Source organism: Schistocerca piceifrons, chromosome 2 (assembly GCF_021461385.2).
Source record: "Schistocerca piceifrons isolate TAMUIC-IGC-003096 chromosome 2, iqSchPice1.1, whole genome shotgun sequence".
NCBI classification, from domain to species: domain Eukaryota; kingdom Metazoa; phylum Arthropoda; class Insecta; order Orthoptera; family Acrididae; genus Schistocerca; species Schistocerca piceifrons.
In genome coordinates this window covers 312737563-312757984 of record NC_060139.1, presented here as the reverse complement: position 1 = coordinate 312757984, position 20422 = coordinate 312737563, and the positions used below count along the sequence as shown (strand labels likewise).

The window sequence follows — 20422 nt, the reverse complement described above, 5'->3', positions numbered from 1 at the left end:
GTACAATTTTTTTTTTTTTTTTTTTTTTTTTTTTTTTTTTTTTTTTTTTTTGCCGTTGTAGACACTTCACTGTGTCTCCACTAAGTTATAAAACCAGAAGAACTGGGCTCACGAGTGCGATATTCAGTTTTGCGGTGACTTTAGCAGCTATTGTCCTCTCATTTTTCGTCACAATCGTCTTAATGACCGTCTGTCGTTATCACTCAACACACACTTTCGTCCGTGTTGTGACTTAACGGATGATGCTTTCTATGTGTGCGCTGTAAAAACTGGAAAGACTGGAAAATTGCTCAAGTCACACCAATACCCGAAAAGGGAAGTAGGAGTAATCCGCTGAATTACAGGCCTATATCACTAACGTCGATTTGCAGTAGGGTTTTGGAACATATACTGTACTCGAACATCATGAAGTACCTCGAAGAAAACTATTTATTGACATCAGCACGGTTTCAGAAAATATCGTTCTTGTGAAACACAACTAGCTCTTTATACTCATGAAGTAGTAAGTGCTATTAACAGGGGATGTCAAATTGATTCTTTATTTTTAGATTTCCAGAAGGCTTTCGACACCGTTCCTCACAAGCGTCTTCTAACTAAACTGAGTGCCGACGGAGTATCGCCACAGTTGTGCGACTGGATTCGTGATTTCCTGTCAGAAAGGTCAGAGTTCGTAGTAATAGACGGAAAGTCATCGAGTAAAACAGAAGAAATATCCGGCGATCCGCATCGAAGTGTTATACGCCCTCTATTGTTCCTGATCTATATTAGACATAGGAGACAAACTCAGTAGCCATCTTATATTGTTTGTAGATGATGCTGTCATTTACCGTCTTGTAACGTCATCAGATGATCAAAACGATTTGCAAAATGATTTACATAAGATATCTGTATGGTGCGAAAAGTGGCAATTGACCCTGAAGAAGAAAAAGTGTGAAGTTATTCACATGAGTACTAAAAGAAATCAGCTAAATTTCGGTTACGCGATAAGTCACACAAATCTGAAGGCTGTAAATTCAACTAAATACTTAGGGATTACGATTACAAGTAACCTAAGTTGGAACGATCATATAGATAATATTGTGGGTAGAGCAAACCAAAGAGTGCGATTTATCGGAAGAACACTTAGAAGGTGCAACAGGTCTATTAAAGAGTCTGCTTACACCACGCTTGTCCGCTCTATTCTGGGGTATTGCTGTGCGGTATGGGATCCGCATCAGGTGGGACTGACGGATGACATCGAAAAAATACAAAGAAGGGCAGCTCGTTTTGTATTATCGCGAAATAGGGGAGATAGTGTCACAGACATGATATGTGAATTGGAGTGGCAATCATTAAAACAAAGGCGTTTTTCGTTGCGACGGGATCTTCTCATGAAATTTCAATCACTAGTTTTCTCCTCCGATTGCGAAAACATTCTATTGACACTCACCTACATAGGGAGAAATGATCATCACGATAAATTAAGAGAGATCAGGGCTCGCAAAGAAAAATTTAAGTGCTCGCTTTTCCCGCGTGCCGTTCGAGAGTGGAACGGTAGAGAGACAGCTTGAAGGTGGCTCATTGAACCCTCTGCCAGGCACTTTATTGTGAATAGCAGAGTAATCACGTAGTTGTAGAAGTAGATGTAAATCTTTAATACGGCACCTCTTGTAACACCAGGCACTTGGCCCACCATACGAGCACCAACAATTTGCCCACATTCGAATTCACTTAGCTCCGACACAATGCTCCCACAACTACATAAGACACTGTTCTGACCGCGAGTGATATTTGCAACGTTCTGGGGACACTGCTCAAGTGATTTTCGTGATAAGACACAACTGCGCAACCTCCAGGCTTGACTAGCATTGCATTTGTGTTTAAGCACGCATTTCTCGCGGTGTTAGCGTATTTTTGTCCAGCCCTTGTAAGCAGATACTGCAATAGCGAGAAAGGTGAGCACAATCGGTGACCCACTGGTTGTGCGCTTTCCTTACGAGTGCGATGCAGTGCAATGCAGCGGGGTGCATAGCGACAGCGCAGCGGCGATGACGCAGCCGGAGTGCACGGCGCACAGCTGCGGACGGATATAGACAGCCACTGGGCGCGCGCCGCTACCACGCGCCCACCGCGTGCTAGCTGCCTGCCTGCCGCCTCTCGCTTACCCAAGAGGGCGCTGCCAGTGCGGCTGCACTAGAGAGCCTGTGTACAGAGAGAGTGGCCATAGGGGAAGTTGCCCGTGATTGGTTGATTAGCTTTGGCAAACGTCTCTCGCGCTTCCTATGTTCGCCGTGCTTTTAAGCTGAATTGAAGTTCAGAGGACTTTTTGGAAACGATTAGAAGGTATTTGAATTATTGAGAGACTTGTTATGCATTGTGCATGCATGTTCGATTTAGCTGTATATCGTTTTTAGTACGTAATTAGCGTTTGCGGTCTTAAATACGAGTTGAAATAATGAAGAGTTTTGTGATGAAGTCGGTAGGCCTACATGTTTGAAGTAAACACGTTAGTAATTGTACACTATTGTTTTTGACATCTGTAATTCGTTCTGCATCGTCAGGTTGTGCTGCATTTGGTTGTTCCAATAGAGGCGAAGGTGGATTTCGCATGTTAGCATTTCCACGCAATGAAGAAAGACGAAAGCAGTGGGCAGTCGCAGTCAACAGGGCTGACATAAATCAAACAGGAGCCTTGTGGAAACCAACCAAGTACTCTTATCTATGCGAAGTAAGTCGTTTTTGCTTTTTACTACATGTAAAACAACTTGCAATATACACAGTTAAATTTGAAAGCAGACCTGTAAATTGGCTGTGCGAAAATTATTATAACACATTATTCTTGTAAACAAAGGCATTTAACGAATGATGTCGCCATATTGTCTTGTGCTTTTGATTCGGTGAGTGTGTACTCCACTACTCCACTGCTGGCCTTTCAAAAGTCCCGCCCATAGTTTGGCAGAAAAATGGCTGTCGTATCGTCCGGTTGGCCACTCTCTCCCTATACAGGCTCTCTAGGCTGCACACCACTGTAACTTATTATGTGGTGTGGGGTCTGAGTGGGGTACGGTCAAATGGGAGGTGCCCCAGGGATCAGTGTTGGGGCCATTCCTGTTCCTTATTTATACAGGGCGGTCGAAAATTCCCGTTACAGACTTCTAGGACTTGTAGAGGGGAGTGAGTACATCGTATTTTGAATACGAACCCATGTCCGGAAACGTCATCCAACGAGACTACAGAGCGTCAGAGTTATAGGCGCGGGCGTCTGTAAATGTACGTATACACTGGGTGATTCCGTGATGATGTTACAGACTTTCTAGGATGATGGAGAGCCATAAATGTACTAATTTGAAGTAAGAATCCCTGTACCGGAAACGAACGAGTCGAAAGTTATAAACGAAAACCGTTCTGATACCTCTGACAGTTAAATACATGTACCAGTTCTTGTGTTGCGAAGAGTGTAGGGCTGGTAACTTTCAGAGGTGGTAGTGTGGACAAAAACGAAAAAAAGTCCAATAAACGTGGGCTCTAAATTGCATACATGAGTAGCTATGATCATTCGCTCATCTTCCCTAATGTGAAACACATCTCCTCTACTGAGAAACAGTTCATAGCTGTTAAGGTACGCACTTTAGAGCCCACGTTTATTGGACATTTCTTCTTGTTTTTGTCCACACTACCACCACTGAAAGTTACCAGCCCTACACTCTTCGTAACACAAGAACCGGTACATGTATTCAACTGTCAGAGGTATCAGAACAGTTTTCGTTTATAACTTTCAACTCGTTCGTTTCCGGTACAGGGATCCTTACTTCAAACTAATACATTTATCATTCTCCATCATCCTAGAAAGTCTGTAACATCACCACGGAATCACCCCGTGTATACGTACATTTACAGATGCCCGCGCCTATAACTTTAACGCTCTGTAGTCTCGTTGGATGACGTTTCCGGACATGGGTTCGTATTCAAAATACGCTGTACTCGCTCCCCTCTTCAAGTTCTAGAAGTCTGTAACGGGAATTTTCGAACACCCTGTATAACTGATATGCCCTCTAGTATTACGGGAAACTGAAATATTTCCGTTTACTGGTGACACTAGCTTGGTAGTAATGCATGTTGAGTGCAACATTGGCTCTGTTTCAAATAGTGCAGTTCATGACTTAAGTTCGTGGCCTATAGAAAATAAACTAACGCTAAATCACAGTAAGACTCAGGATTTACAGTTTCTAACATACAATTCAACAAAACCCAACGTTTTAATTTCATAGACTGGGCATATGATTAGTGAAACTGAGTTGAGATACATAGTAAACGGCCGTGGAAAGCCCACGTTCAGGATCTTGTTAGCCGGCCGGTGTGGCCGAGCGGTTCTAGGCTGGAACCGCGCAACCGCTACGGAGCAGGTTCGAATCCTGCCTCGGGCATTTATGTGTGTAATGTTCTTAGGTTAGTTAGGTTTAAGTAGTTCTAAGTCCTAGGGGACTGATGACCTCAGATGTTAAGTCCCATAGTGCTCAGAGCCATTTTAAACAGCGTATTTACTTGCATTTCAAATTAAAGCATCTCTCAGCAGCGTGCTGTCATTCCACAGGTATTAATAACGAGCAGAATAATAAACAACTGTTTAACGAAAAGGCAGGCGGAGCACTTTAGTGATCTTCGGATCGCTCCTAACTTGGATGGCGGGCGAAGTGGTTCGGCTGTAAGATCAGAGCTGGTTCGACAGCGTCGGAATAGAGACATGTTGTCTGCCGCGGTCGGTGTCAGTTAAGACTTTATTAATAATCTATGGTTTGTAAATATCAGAGCTGGTTCGGCAGTGTCGGAAGACTGACATTTTGTGCTGCAGTATCAGTTAAGACTGAATTTGCAATGTCTAGTTTATAAATGTGAGAGCTGGTTCGGCAGCGTCGCAGGACTGACATGTCGCCTGCCGTGGTCGCAGTTAAGACTTAATTTGGAATGTATAGTTTGTAAATAAACTGGCTCGGCAGTCTCGGAGGACAGACACGTTGTTTGCCACGGTCGGCATGAGATTAAGATTTTATAAGTAATGTATATTGTAATATGGGCACGTAGTTTAGAACAGTGTGATAGTAATTACGGAAATATAGCAGTTCATTATTTTGTTGAATAATGGAAATTATTTGTGACTCTAAAGTGGAATGCAGTTGTGTAATTTCTCGTGTTCTGCCAATAAAATACGAGTGGCCTCCTATATAAAAAAACTAACTCTTTTTCTACTTGCCATTGGTGTTGATAAGTCTATAGATGCACTTCATCTCGGGCAAAGCTCCGAGTGTGGCTGCTTACAAGGGAACCTCCCCATCGCACCCCCCTCAGATTTAGTTATAAGTTGACACAGTGGATAGGCGTTGAAGAACTGAACACAGATCAATCGAGAAAACAGGAATAAGTTGTGTGGAAATATGAAAAAAATAAGCAAAATATACAAACTGAGTAGTCCATTCTATCTAGGTGTCCATAAAATTTAGGCCGTCCGCATTATGTACGTTAAGTTTTCGGTGTGCTAGTAGAGCTCCTCGTTTCTCTTGCTCTCCAAGCCTCTTCAGCAGTCTTCTGAAGTCCCAGAAACTTACTTCCTTCTTTTCAAGTTCTTCCAACAGTCCCTTTTTATTTAGAATGAGACACTCCGAAGCAGAGAGTCCTTCCGGTTTTATGACTGAATTGTAGTGCATGATTCTGACTTTGTAGGACATCACTGTACAACACAATGCATGCACCTTTGTGTGCTTGCATTCAACATTCTGGCAGGTACACCGGTTATTAATGTATCAGAATTTCCCATCTGCAATGGCTTATCTTGTGCTTACATTCATCTGTGATCTTGCAATGTTAATCACTTTAATATGTTACCTTGAGAAATGTATTACCAAATTTTCATCACTCTGCATTAATTATTTTTTAGTCTTGCGATTTTTTTCCCTTCATTGCATTTTGCAAGTTAGAGAGAAAAACACATTATTTTAAACGTCCTGTACATCTCGTAGTTTGCTACTACTTATACTGTGAAATCCCAAATCAGTTTCCATCTTTTAATTATTTCTGGCTCTCATACTACACTCAGGGTTAATGATGAGAAACTGGCCTCCTGTTTTCCCATTAATTAAAAACATCCTTTCTCATGCTGACTGCAGGCGTTATCCGCATGTTCCATGCGGGATATGACGTCACTGCATCCACAGAGCTATTCCGGGAGTGTTCGGCGACTATGGGAGCTAGCAGTCTGTTGCTGATATCCGGGTGCCGCGTCCACTAATAGCACAGACAGCGCAACGGCTAAGGGCAGAGGGGAAGAGGTTCGCGGAACGTCGTCCCACGCCTCTGTCCGTGAACAGTCTGTGACGCATCGCATCTCGGGCAATTGTAGGGCGTCGCAACAGGCCGAGGATGATTAAAGTGAGCCCTGCTGCCTGGAACAGCGGAGCAGGAAAAACGTTGACCTCTGCTCGTCGTGTCAACTACTGACTCGCTCTGCGAAGCCAATAGATCACGTGTGAGTGGCTGCAACTGCCCAGTCTGCCGCGATTTTTCCTGGTACTCACACTCGTTGAAGGATAAAGTTCCCAGTAGGCGAGTAACGCAAGTTTATGTGTGCGAGTTCTCTTCAAGGAATCTGATAGTAGTGTACACTCACGAATCACCGCTTTTTAAGTCCACAAGGTAACTACACTGTCCAGTCACGTGACCATCTCTCAAAAACCCGAATAATTACCTTTTGAAGCGCGGACCGCTACGAGATGTGCAGGAAGGTACCGGCAGGGCTTTGGAGGAATGACGATTCCAATACTGTGGCTAGCTGTATTTCACTACTGGCCATTAAAATTGTTACACCACGAAGATGACGTGCTACAGACGCGAAATTTACCGACAGGAAGAAGATGCTGTGATATGCAAATGATTAGATTTTCAGAGCATTCACACAAGCTTGGCGCCGGTGACGACACCTACAACGTGCTGACATGAGGAAAATTTCCAACCAATTTCTCATACACAAACAGCAGTTGACCGGCGTTGCCAGGTGAAACGTTGTTGTGATGCCTCGTGTAAGGAGGAGAAATGCGTACCATCACATTTCCGAATTTGATAAAGGTCGGATTGTAGACTATCGCGATTGCGTTTTATCGCATCGCGACATTGCTGCTCGCGATGGTCGAGATTCAATGACTGTTAGCAGAATATGGAATCGGTGGGTTCAGAAGGGTAATACGGAACGCCGTGCTGGATCCCGACGGCCTCATATGAGTAGCAGTCGAGATGACAGGCATCTTATCCGCATGGCTGTAACGGATCGTGCAGCCACGTCTCGATACCTGAGTCAACAAATGGGGACGTTTGCAAGACAACAACTATCTGCACGAACAGTTCGACGACGTTTGCAGTAGCATGGACTATCAGCTCGGAGACCATGGCTGCGGTTACCCTTGACGATGCATCATAGAAAGGAGCGCCTGCGATGGTATACTCAACGACGAAGCTGGGTGGACGAAAGGCAAAACGTCATTTTTTCGGATGAATCTAGGTTCTGTTTACAGCATCACGATGGTCGCATCCGTGTTTGGCGACATCGCGGTGAACGCACATTGGAAGCGTGTATTCGTCATCGCGATACTGGCGTATCACCCGGCGTGATGGTATGGGGTGCCATTGCTTACACGTGTGGGTCACCTCTTGTTCGCATTGACGGTACTTTGAACAGTGGACGTTACATTTCAGATGTGTTACGACCCGTGGCTCTACCCTTCATTCGATGCTTGCGAAAACATTTCAGCAGGATAATGCACGACCGCAAGTTGCAGGTTCTTTACGGGCCTTTCTGGATACAGAAAATTTTCTACTGCTGCCCTGCCGGCCGGAGTGGCCGAGCGGTTAAAGGCGCTACAGTCTGGAACCGCACGACCGCTACGGTCGCAGGTTCGAATCCTGCCTCGGGCATGGATGTGTGTGATGTCCTTAGGTTAGTTAGGTTTAAGTAGTTCTAAGTTCTAGGGGACTTATGACCACAGCAGTTGAGTCCCATAGTGCTCAGAGCCATTTTTTTACTGCTGCCCTGGCTAGCATATTCTCCAGATCTCTCACCAATTGAAAACGTCTGGTCAATGGTGGCCGAGCAATTGGCTCGTCACATAACACCAGTAACTGCTCTTGATGAACTGTGGTATCGTGTTGAGGCTGCATGGGCAGCTGTACCTGTACACGCCATCCAAGCTGTGTTTGACTCAATGCCTAGACGTATCAAGGCCGTTATTACGGCCAGAGATGGTTGCTCTGGGTACTGATTTCTCAGGATTTATGCACCTAAATTGCGTGAAAATGTAATCACATGTCAGTTCTAGTATAATATATTTGTCCAATGAATATCCGTTTATCATCTGCATTTCTTCTTGGTGTAGTAATTTTAATGGCCAGTAGTGTACGTTTCTCGGCTGGGGACCCATGGCACGAACAGCGCGATCGAGGTGGTCACACAGATTCTCGACTGGATTTTAATCCGCGGAGTTTGATGTCCAGGGAAGTAGGGAAACTCAATCCCGGTGCTCTCTGAACCACGCTCGTATACTCCGAGTTGTGTGACATGTTGCACTGTCCTGCTGGTAGATGCCGTCGTGACGAGGAGAAACGAACTGCATCTAGGGGTGGTAATAGTTGCCAAGGATAGAAACGTACTAGTGTTGTCACATCGTGCCTTCCACAATAAGGACATCATCCTGGAAATACCACAAAAATATTCCCCAAACCCAACTAGCACTTTTCTCACATAACATACTGAAAGCATTGGATCAAGATAGGCAAGTAAATGCAGTATTTCTTGATTTACGAAAGCGTTTGACTCACACCTAGGCTTATTAACAAAAGTACGATCATATGGGGTATCAAGTGAAATTTGTGACTGGATTGAGAACTCTTTGGTAGGAAGGACGCAGGATGTTATCATAGATAGAGAGACATCATCAGGTGCAGATGTAACTTGGGCTGTGCCCAAGGGAATTCTGTTGGGAGCCTTGCTGTTCATGTTGTATAATAATGTCATTGCAGACAATATTAATAGTAACCTGCGACTATTTGCAGACGATGCAGTTATCAATAATGTTGTATTGTCTGGAAGAAGATGCATAAATATTCAATTAGATCTTTATAAGATTTCAAAATTAGCTTTAAATGTTCAGAAATGTAAAATTGTGCAGTTCACAAAAAGAAGAAACATAATATCCTACAACATATGTTGGAATCGGCTAACTCGTACAAATACATTGGTATAGTAATTTCTAGGGATATGAAATGGAACGATCACATAGTTTCAGTCGTGGATAAAGCAGATGGTAGACTCTGGTCTATTGGTAGAATACAGCGGAAGTGCAATTAGTCTACAAAAGAAGTTGCTTACAGATCACTCTTGCGACCCATTCTAGAATTGCTCAAATATGTGGGACCCTTACCAAATAGGACTAACAGGGGATATATAGAGATGTACAGAGAAGGGCAGCATGAATGGTCAGAGGTTTGTTTGAGCGATGGGAGAGTGTTATAGTGATGCTAAAAAAAAACTAAAATTGCTGATTCTTGAAAATAGGGGTAAAGTACCCCGAGAAAGTCTTCTAACAAAGTTTCAAGAACAGGTTTTAAATGATGAGTCTATGAATATAATACAATCTCGTATGTATCGCTTACATAGGGATCGTGAGGACAAGAGGCGTTCAAACAATCATTCTTCCCGCTCTCCATACGTGAATGTAGTGGGAAAAACCCTAATAACTGGTACAATGGGATGTACCCTCTGCCATGTACTTCACAGTGGTTTGCAGAGTTAGATGTACATGTAGATGTATGTGCTGACTGTCAATTGATTGACCACATCCCACCAGAGTAATGTCCAAGTACCTCGCCCAATCGCGGTATGCTTGGTACATCATTCATAGGCCTTAGCTTATTATTGAATCAGGCTGGATCCCATCTTACAGTTAAATCTTCCATGTTTTCTGTCGCTGTCCTTAATGACATTGTCACTGTAATAGGCATTGTACAATGAGGCATTCCTCAAGTGTCAAAACGTTTCTACGCTTTGCAGATGTACTTTTCTAGAAGTGGGAGAAAATAGCGGTCCCTCCCCTGCACTGGACCCTTCCGACGATTGTTCCTGGGTCACACAAGCCAACAGCCACCTGTCCGGTGGAGCATAAAACATGATTCACCTTAAAAGGTCATCTGTCGGCACTCAGTGGACGCCCAGTTCCGTTATTGGCGTGCAAATTCCAGCCTCCGGCGCATGAACCAGGCGGCTGCTGTGGAGTCATCTGGGCAGACAGTTGCTCAACAGTTGCACGTCTACTCGCCCACACACATCTCCGCAGTCGTCGTTCACATCCGTCGTCTAAGACTCGTGGTGCATCACAGTTGCCTCGGTACAGGTTCTGGACAGCGCCATTTTGCCAAGCACGGCGTACTTTAATCACGGTGGCACGCGAACATTTTACAAACTTAGCCGTTTCGGAAATGCTTCCACCCTTGGCCCGAAAGCCAATGATCACGCCGTTTTGGACGTCAGATAAATCGCTCCATTTCCATATTGTTATGACTGTACTGTTTCCTGCGCCCCCCCCCCCCCCCGACACATTTTGTATTCATTCCAATGCTAGTGCTGCCACCTGCCGTCTGTGAGTGGTTACTGCGCGCTGACTTCGAACATAGGCGGTGATCACATTAATATGACTGGACCGTGTAAGAACGGGGCGGACCTCCCAAAGCACATCAGTGCCACACTGCATGTGTTGTTGTTGTGATCTTCAGTCCTGAGACTGGTTTGATGCAGCTCTCCATGCTACTCTATCCTGTGCAAGCTTCTTCATCTCCCAGTACCTACTGTAGCCTACATCCTTTGAATCTGCTTAGTGTACTCACCTCTTGGTCTCCCTCTACGATTTTTACCTTCCAAGCTGCCCTCCAATACTAAATTGGTGATCCCTCGATGTCTCAGAACATTTCCTACCAAACGATCGCTTCTTCTAGTCAAGTTGTGCCACAAGCTCCTCTTCTCCCAAATTCTATTCAATACCTCCGCAATAGTTATGTGATCTACCCATCTAATCTTCAGCATTCTTCTGTAACACCACACTTCGAAAGCTTCTATTCTCTTCTTGTCCAAACTATTTATCGTCCATGTTTCACTTACATACAAATACTTTCAGAAACGACTTCCTGACATTTAAATCTATACTCGATGTTAACAAATTTCTCTTCTTCAGAAACGCTTTCCTTGCCATTGCCAGTCTACATTTTATATCCTCTCTACTTCGACCATCATCAGTTATTTTGCTCCCCAAATAGCAAAACTCCTTTACTACTTTAAGTGTCTCATTTCCTAATCTAATTCCCTCAGCATCACCCGACTTAATTCGACTACATTCCATTATCCTCGTTTTGCTTTTGTTGATGTTCATCTTATACCCTCCTTTCAAGACACTGTCCATTCCGTTCAACTGCTCTTCCAAGTCCTTTGCTGTCTCTGACAGAATTACAATGTCATCGGCAAACCTCAAAGTTTTTATTTCTCCTCCATGGATTTTAATACCTACTCTGAACTTTTCTTTTGTTTCCTTTTCTGCTTGCTCAATATACAGATTGAATAACATCAGGGAGAAGCTACAACCCTGTCTCACTCCCTTCCCAACCACTGCTTCCCTTTCGTACCCCTCGACTCTTATAACTGCCATCTGGTTTCTGTACAAATTGTAAATAGCCTTTCGCTCCCTGTATTTTACCCCTGCCACCTTCAGAATTTGAAAGAGAGTATTCCAATCAACATTGTCAAAAGCTTTCTCTAAGTCTACAAATGCTAGAAACGTAGGTTTGCCTTTCCTTAACCTTTCTTCTAAGATAAGTCGTAGGGTTAGTATTGCCTCACGTGTTCCAACATTTCTACGGAATCCAAACTGGTCTTCCCCGAGGTCGGCTTCTACTAGTTTTTCCATTCGTCTGTAAAGAATTCGCTTTAGTATTTTGCAGCTGTGACTTATTAAACTGATAGTTTGGTAATTTTCACATCTGTCAACACCTGCTTTCTTTGGGATTGGAATTATTATATTCTTCTTGAAGTCTGAGGGTCACCTGAACATCCTGCAAACGGTGCAAACTGTTCATGTACCCGTGGCAAGCAAAATGTACTACATGGCCCAAGCACTTCAGCTTCATCATGTTTTGGCGGAGAGTATTCAACGGGCATTCAGCCGTTTCTTCTCCATGATAACATCCTCAAAAGTACAGTCAAGGCACTCACTCTGCCTCCCTCGTAGGACGGCGCTGGGCTCGCCCGCGTTCGGCATCAAAGCGCGACTTCCGTCATCAACCGAATGAGAGAAGAAATTCAGCGTCAGGACGCATATCTTCTTCGTACTCTTTTAACCAGCATGAGACCAGCGATCCAACCGCCACCACTACACCTGGCGATGACTCCTCTTGAATACCAGCACATTCAGAAATACTTTCTTGGATTTAGTTACGTGCGTACCAGTACGTCAAGCTCCTCACAGGTTCTTAAGTGGACGACATACAAAATCATGACAGAGACCGCACCTGGAAACCCCGCTGAAGAAAGGGAACCGTAGGTGAACTGGACAGGTTCTTAACTGGACAACACACAAAATCATGGCAGAGATCGCACCTGGAAACCCCACTGAAGAAAGGGAACCGAAGGTGAACTGGACAGTACTGCGGCAAAATATTCACCAGACGCTCCTGCCCTCATGGATTTGCTATTGTCAGTGACAAAATCCCTACGAACCACAAACTGCACAAAATGCACCTCAGTGCAATCGCTATCTGCCACAAATGCGAAACAGGTGACTCGCTCTTGGGCAGTTTTGTTTGCGGAGCACTGACGGAGATGCGGATTTTTTTCAGCCTCCGACTAGCCATCATCGATAGGACGAACGCACGCTATCTGAGCGTTCGGGAACTGATGCGGCCTGACAACATGTGATCCCCAGCTACTAAACACAATGCAGCTCTATGAATGATCGGGCATACAGCCACCTACGTTACTGAGAATCGAGGTGCTACATTCTGGGAATACTTTTCCCGTACTGAAGGGGAATATCATCGAATTTCGTGGAATAGCAACCAAAGGAAAACATTTGGTAACGTGCTGCATATCATCATCAAGGAATCACCACAAGTGTTCTCCTTCATGCTAGTGACTAAGTAATCGACACAATGAGAAAGCCAAATCCACAGACGAGCCTCTTATGTTATTACAGTTATTTCATGTAAGCGACACAGTTGTGTGTGAATAAATAGAAGAAGGCAAGTAAGGAAAAAAATTGTTCGTAAGACAACTTCTCTGCAATCTTGAAATTCCTTATTCTGATGCTTCCGTGCTCCGGTCTCGTCAACTACAGAGGTATGTATATTTATATGACTTGTATTTCCTTGTATTAATCTGATGGATCCTCGTAAAATACTCCTTCGACAGTTAAATCACTGATTAAAAAGAACAAAAATGTGCAGGTACGAGTGGGATTCGCTCTCTGAGGGTACCATACAAACTTGATTGTGTACTCGTATGCAGGCAGTTCATCCATTCCGGGAATCCATACTTTCCACGACGATTTTAGCTTGTTATCGGCATTGATACTGGCAAGATATCGATCCCGGGAATTCCAAGACTTTCCAGAATGCTTTAATCAAAAGTCTGAAGTCGGATAACAAATGACAGAAGAAATACTTTTCCGAGTAATATAATTACAAACTAACACTTCTCTGATTCTTTTTCGTGTGGTTGTGCTGTGAAATCTTGCTTCTTGTCATATTTCGTGATTCTGGGTCAAAGGGAAGTACACTACAGGTTCTGATGAGTGAATTTGGGAGCATTAAAATATGTGGCATAAATGGCCGTATGTTCTGACTGTATTGATTTAGAAGCTTACATTTATACAACCACAGATCGTAGTATGTGACGTAACTTTCAACTCGATACGCCTATCCGTTACAGACAGCCAGATGGACGGACAACAAAGTCACTCTATAAGCGTTCCGTTTTTACCGACTGAGGTACGAAACCTTAAAAAATAGTATTTTTGATGGGCGTCGAGCCAGGCGTGGTGCGTTTATGTTAGCCTAGCTTCCAGGGAGCAGTAGACGAAGCGGGAAGACTACAGACTGCTACTCCCAGCGTCGTGGATTCGAGTCCCAATGCACAAACATGTTTTTTTTAAATTATTTTCAGTTAACTATAATCCGAGGATCGAGGGTTCGAGTTACAACGCGGTTGGGTCCCAAAGATGACCCCATCGCGGGTTGAAACCGGTTGGCGGCACAATAAATAATGCGATTGTGATTGTCATTTTGAATAATTGAAATCCTGCCTTTCCCAGCAACTGAGAACATTTGGAGCGTAATGGGCAAGTTCATCAAACAAGCTCGGGATTTTGACGATCTAACGCGCCAATTGAACAGAATTTGGCACGATATCACTCAGGAGGACATCAAAGATCTCTATCAATCAATGCCAAGCCTAATAACTGCTTTCATAAGGGCCAGACTCGCTCAGTTGTGAAGTTCTTTCTCTTTATTAAATCATCCAGTTTTTCCGATTGTAATAATTTGTTTGTTTGTGCGTGTACAACACATCTATCGATTTTCGTCCCATTATGATAATTCCTTCATAGTGCGTCGTTTTTTTCTTTCTTAGAGCGTACGTTAACGAAGGTACGTATTTCTCCCCTGGATTTGCACTGATTCGAAGTACAAAGTGACTGAACTGAGTTGTTTTAGAAGTCCTAAAATATGTTTTTTCCACTTTAAAACGTCATAGTATGCGCATCTAAAAATTTTGAATTTTGCTACTTTGTTATCATTTCATCAGAACGTCTTACACTTATCATTTGTGTAGGTCACAGTACGTCCAGACGTGCACAACTGAATACGTTGTGCCTTTTTGAAACTCAGAGTGAGAGAGTTTGCAGAAAACCACTCAATACTACTTTGAAGAACATTAATTACGATTTCTTCTGTTGCTGTATGTATGCTTAGACAGATTACTAGTGTCATCTGCAAAACACTAATTCTGCTTCGTGTATACTGAGATTTAGGTAGTTTTGCTATATGACATACATTAGCGGACCTAAAATTGAACCTTGTGGTACCTCGAAAGTGGTTTCTCCACAGTGACAATCAGTTTACAAACACGTGCTTCACACACACTGTTCATTCAGTACCTAAATTATTCATTTTAGACCGCTGGTTTCCTGTCTCAAAGTAAGCGAATTAGGGTCTCCTGCAGGCTGTATAATTTGGCCCTGTGCCCTCGCCTACCGAGAAGAAGCTGCCTGTAGCTGCTCGGTGCTCTGCCTGTGCCTCTGTGTACCGCCTGCCTGACGCGGCGTCTCTGCCACCTGCTTCCCACAGTGCGGCCTTGTGCGACTCCCCGTGCGTGTGACACACTTACCACACTCCCAGAATAGCGCAGCACGAGAAGCGTCCCGAAACGCTATGATCGCAGTCTCTGCACGCCGTTAGCAACTCTGTGTTACTGATCACAGCCCATGCTACTTCGTGAATGACTTAACACATATCCTGTATACCATTCCGTAGTCTCGATGCCTATAGATGCATATCCTTGAAGCTTTTCTCTTCTCAAAGGCTTTTGATTGTGTAAATCATGGAATACTTCTAGACAAGCTCAAGTAATGTGGTATGAATATGGCAGCGCTCAAATGGTTTAAATCATACCTCACTGGAAGTGCAGAAAGTTGAAATAAGCAGTTCACATAATATACAAAAAAACTGGTGATTTCTCAAACTGGGGAACAATCAAGAATGGGGTGCCGCAAGGTTCGGTCTTTGGTCCTCTGCTGTTCTTAATATATATTAATTACTTGCCATTCTATATTCACGAAGATACAAAGCTGGTACTTTTTGCCGGTGATACAAGTATAGCTATCACACCCAACAGACAAGAATTAACTGGTGAAATTGTAAACGATGTTTTTCAGAAAACCATTAAGTGGTTCTCTGCACGTTAAACTTAGACAAAACACAGTACATACAGTTCCACACAGTAAATGGAATGACACCATTAATAAATATAGACTTCGATCAGAAATCGGTAGCTAAGGTAGAATATTCAAAATTTCTAGGTGTATGCATTGATGAGGGGTTGAACTGGAAAAAACACGCTGAAGATCTGTGGAAACGTTTGCGTTCAGCTACTTATGCTATTAGGGTCATTGCAAATTTTGGCGATATACATCTCAGTAAATTAGCTTACCACGCCTCTTTTCATTCTCTGCTTTCGTATAGCATCATATTCTAGGGTAACTCATCATTGAGTAAAAGAGTGTTCATTGCACAAAAGCGTGTAATCAGAATAATTGCTGGAGCTCATCCAAGATCATCCTGCAGACACTTATTTAAAGTGCTAGAGATCTTCACTGTAGCCTCACAATATATATATATTCACTTATGAAATTTGTTATTAACAATCCGAACGAATTCAAAAGTAATAGCAGTGTACATGGCTACAACACCAGGAGAAAGGACGATCTTCACTACTCAAGGTTAAATCTAACTTTGGGTCAGAAGGGGGTAAATTATGCTGCCACAAAAGTCTTTGGTCACTTACATAATAGCATCAAAAGTCTGACAGATAGCCACATAGCATTTAAAAGGAAATTAAAAGGATTTCGTAATGGCAACTCGTTCTACTCATTAGATGAATTTTTGGATGTAGTAAGTGGGTAATTTCCCCAATCCCCACAAAAAATTAAAAATATTAAGTGTCATGTAATATTTTGTGTAATGTAATAACTTGTATAGACACTTTTTATTAACCTGACACGTTTCACATAATTACGAAGTGTCGTATTCAGGATCTATGGAACAAGTACTAATCTAATCTCATCTCTATCTTTTCGTTTTGGCCATCTGAGGACCATCTGAATTCGGATCAGCTTCGTTCCTTCTTGTTTTTACCTTTGTCCAGTAGTCCTCCATTTTCATGCTTTGTAGTCTTCTTCACTCTTGTGTCCGCGATGTCCTGGGTCTAATTCTATCCTGGAAACCTATGAAAGCCTGCATTTTTTACTTGAAGGAAATTATGACATAAATCCCTGTTCCCTGTACTCTCACTTCCTCCTGGCCACTTTGAACTTGTTGGATCCGTAGTACTTTTTTCCCCATGTTCTCAAGAAACTTCGTTACCTAATGTGGTTAATTCTAAGGAAGTTTCCGAAGAACGTGGTCCTTTTCCTTGTCGTGTCCGAGACCCTCTCCTCTCGCGTTTGCTCGTCTTCTGTATTTACCATATCACCGAGCAAGGTGACTCAGCTGTTAGCACACGGTATTCGCATTCGGAAGGACGACGGTTCCAATGCCCGTCCCACTATTCATATTTAGATTTTCCTTGATTTCCCAAACTTGGTAAAGACAAATGGCGAGATCCTTCTTTTGAAAGGGAATATCCGATTTCCTCCACCATCATTTCTCAGTCCGAACTCGTGCTCCGTGTCTAATGGACTGGTACGAAATGAGGAGCTTCTGCGTAAAATCTATGAGAAAAGGGACATATGGCTGTTTTTACCAGTTGCGATTACCATTTTCTGACAGTTTTAGCATTCCCCTTCGCTGTTTACGTTCATTCTGTATAAAATCTTCCCATTTATAACAAATGTGGATTTCGATGTTTCTACTATTTTCTTCTTTATTCGGAAACATGGTACCAGCGCGAAGGAGTAGGGTGGATCCCACGCGTTTCTGAACTGCGATCAGAACACCAGATCCCCCTCCGCTCCTTACGTAAATTTTACATAAACCCTTCCCAGCTGATAACGAATGTGGGTGAGGAGCTTGCGATATTCGCTGACTGACTGGACTCTGTATCCACATTTTACATAAACGTTATATAAACTCCCCTAGAACAAGCGGTGGTTTTCATAAAACTATTTCTGTCCTGATTGTGTAGGGGGCGAGGTCTCGTGCTATCGGCAGCTCGCGTCCTCGTTCCGACAATGACGTCACAGAGCGGGGCTGCCGCGAAGTAATCATCCCGGCACGCACGTTAAGAAGTCACCTATAGCTACAGCCACAGGCGCGGGAAAGGCTTGTGTGAGCTCGAGGTAGAACCTTACGTGAAAAGTGTTCTTCTTCAGTACTGACTGGAGCAACGCATCTAAATAATATGTGAGGACCAGGTTCAGATATCATACCTAAAAAGATACATCGTTCGGATATAATCAGTGGAATCGCGGGCAAATTTTGTTTCACGCCGTTTATCCTAAATATTGTGTAGTTAACTGTTAGAGATGTCTGATTGTAAGCATCATATTAATACTCGAAGAGACGAGCTGTCAACTCTTAAAGCTATAAGTTCATCGGAGAAAATACATGAGTGTCTCCCGTAAAACAGCACCCTTATCGAGTGGAGCGCTGTTGATGTAGGAGGACTGATACCGGGTGATCATGTGACCCACGTCCTTCACTGCTGACTACAGGAGTTGGACAAAAATATGGACAAACAGCAAGAAATGCATGTTTGAACATAAGTGCATGTGCTAGTCAGGTCTGTAGGTTGTACTGCTGAGTTTCGCCACGAACGGCGGGTATGCAATGTCGTCAATCCTGTGCAAGTGTCAGTTAGGATCAGAACAGTGTTCTGTGTAGTTATGAGTGCAATGTGGCGGAGCTAAGTGAAGCGAACGTGACCAAATGCCCGTAGCAGGTTAACGTGGTACCGAAGCCATAACGCCCTGACTATGGAACAATGGAAGAAAGTGGTTTGGTCGGATGAGTCTTGTTTCACACTGTTCCCAGCTTTGACCGAGATTATGTCCCACGAGTGAAACTTAGCAGGGGTTCGGTGATGATCTGGGGAGCCATATCGTGGTATTCCGTGGCCACCACGGTTACTCGGCAAGATCGCTTTACTGCCAAGGATTATGTGACCATTTTGGCTGATCAAGTCCATTCCGTGGTTCACTGTTCACACAGCTCGCATCCTCCAGGAGTAATTTTGTGAGCACGATGATGAATTGTCGCATATCCTCTAGCCACAAAAGTCACCAGATCTCACTGTTATTGAGTATTTGTGTTCTAATTTGGAGAGAATAATGCGTGAGCGCTATACGCCTCCATCGTCGTTACCTAACCTTGCCCCTGTTTTACAGGAAGAATGGTTCAAGATTCCCCTGAAAACCATGCAGGATCTATATTTATCGATTTTGAGACAGGTGGAAGCAGTTTTTAGTGCAAGCGGTTTTCCTATACCGTATTAGGCAGGGTAATGTGTTGTGTTTTTGGTGTTTCCATATTTTGGTCCATTCCCCCTCCCCTCATACCCTGTAAGTGGTATTCCGTGGCCACCACGGTTACTCGGCAAGATCGCTTTACTGCCACGGATTATGTGACCATTTTGGCTGATCAAGTCCATTCCGTGGTTCACTGTTCACACAGCTCGCATCCTCCAGGAGTAATTTTGTGAGCACGATGATGAATTGTCGCATATCCTCTAGCCACAAAAGTCACCAGATCTCACTGTTATTGAGTATTTGTGTTCTAATTTGGAGAGAATAATGCGTGAGCGCTATACGCCTCCATCGTCGTTACCTAACCTTGCCCCTGTTTTACAGGAAGAATGGTTCAAGATTCCCCTGAAAACCATGCAGGATCTATATTTATCGATTTTGAGACAGGTGGAAGCAGTTTTTAGTGCAAGCGGTTTTCCTATACCGTATTAGGCAGGGTAATGTGTTGTGTTTTTGGTGTTTCCATATTTTGGTCCATTCCCCCTCCCCTCATACCCTGTAAGTCACGGCAGTGCAATTGCGTGTATGTACCACTGCAGTGTGTGGTTCAAAAATGGTTCAAATGGCTCTGAGCACTATGGGACTTAACATCTGTGGTTATCAGTCCCCTAGAACTTAGAACTACTTAAACCTAACTAACCTAAGGACATCACACACATCCATGCCCGAGGCAGGATTCGAACCTGCGACCGTAGCAGTCGCGCGGTTCCGTACTGAGCGCCTAGAACCGCTAGACCACCGCGGCCGGCCAGTGTGTGGAATCAGCGCAATAAGATGGTTTGACGTGTGGACTTCACAGAATGGCAAAGAGGAGCTACCGTATTTGGACGTGCCCGTGACGACATCGTGAATGAAGTTGCCCGACTTGATGTTGTCCAGCATGTCCGGGAGTATTGGTGTGCCATTCACAGCAGTGTAACACGCGATAAGGGTGCCGTCATAAAAAGTACGTAACCAGCATCGGAGACAAGTGTGAGGCCTTGTTGATGTTAATTTGTTTCAAGCGCTACAGGAAGTGCTGCTGTCAGGTAATGCATATGCATCTCATTTTCCGAGCGAACATTGCGAAAGGAACTGCATGCAATGCACGCCAGGAGTTGGGCACCTCGGAAAGGAGTCCAGTACAGTGC

General features: G+C 43.8%; 1 protein-coding gene across 1 annotated transcript in view; it reads left to right on the top strand.

Moving 5' to 3' along the window:
* Positions 1–20422, top strand: part of LOC124776440 (low density lipoprotein receptor adapter protein 1-like) — a 197963-nt gene that overhangs the window by 71613 nt on the left and 105928 nt on the right. The window lies entirely within an intron of this gene.